We start from the raw sequence: 332 nt of genomic DNA, 5'->3' as shown, positions 1-332 counted from the left end.
AAATGTGAATATTGCAATGCAGTACGTGCGCATAACATTTACTTATTTCCACAAGTAATTTTGAGATACCGCGCTTTTTAATCATCTAGATCGAAATGGAGATTGATAATTCAGTTTCAGTATTTGGTAAAAGATTAAATAGCAGTCAGTATATCAGTCAAAAAAGAAAATAAAGAAGTATTATTCTGAAAATAAAGGGTTGATATTCAATAAGCACGTATTCCTCCATAGTGGGTTTATCATATATTTTTGGCGTAAATTTTCCTTTTGTTTTATCAGTTCACAGATTTTTTTTTTCTTTTGCTTTTCGAAATGAAGAAACAGCGGAAGAG

The sequence above is a fragment of the Penaeus monodon genome, chromosome 23 (assembly GCF_015228065.2).
Source record: "Penaeus monodon isolate SGIC_2016 chromosome 23, NSTDA_Pmon_1, whole genome shotgun sequence".
NCBI classification, from domain to species: domain Eukaryota; kingdom Metazoa; phylum Arthropoda; class Malacostraca; order Decapoda; family Penaeidae; genus Penaeus; species Penaeus monodon.
Note: the sequence above shows the minus strand (reverse complement) of the source record.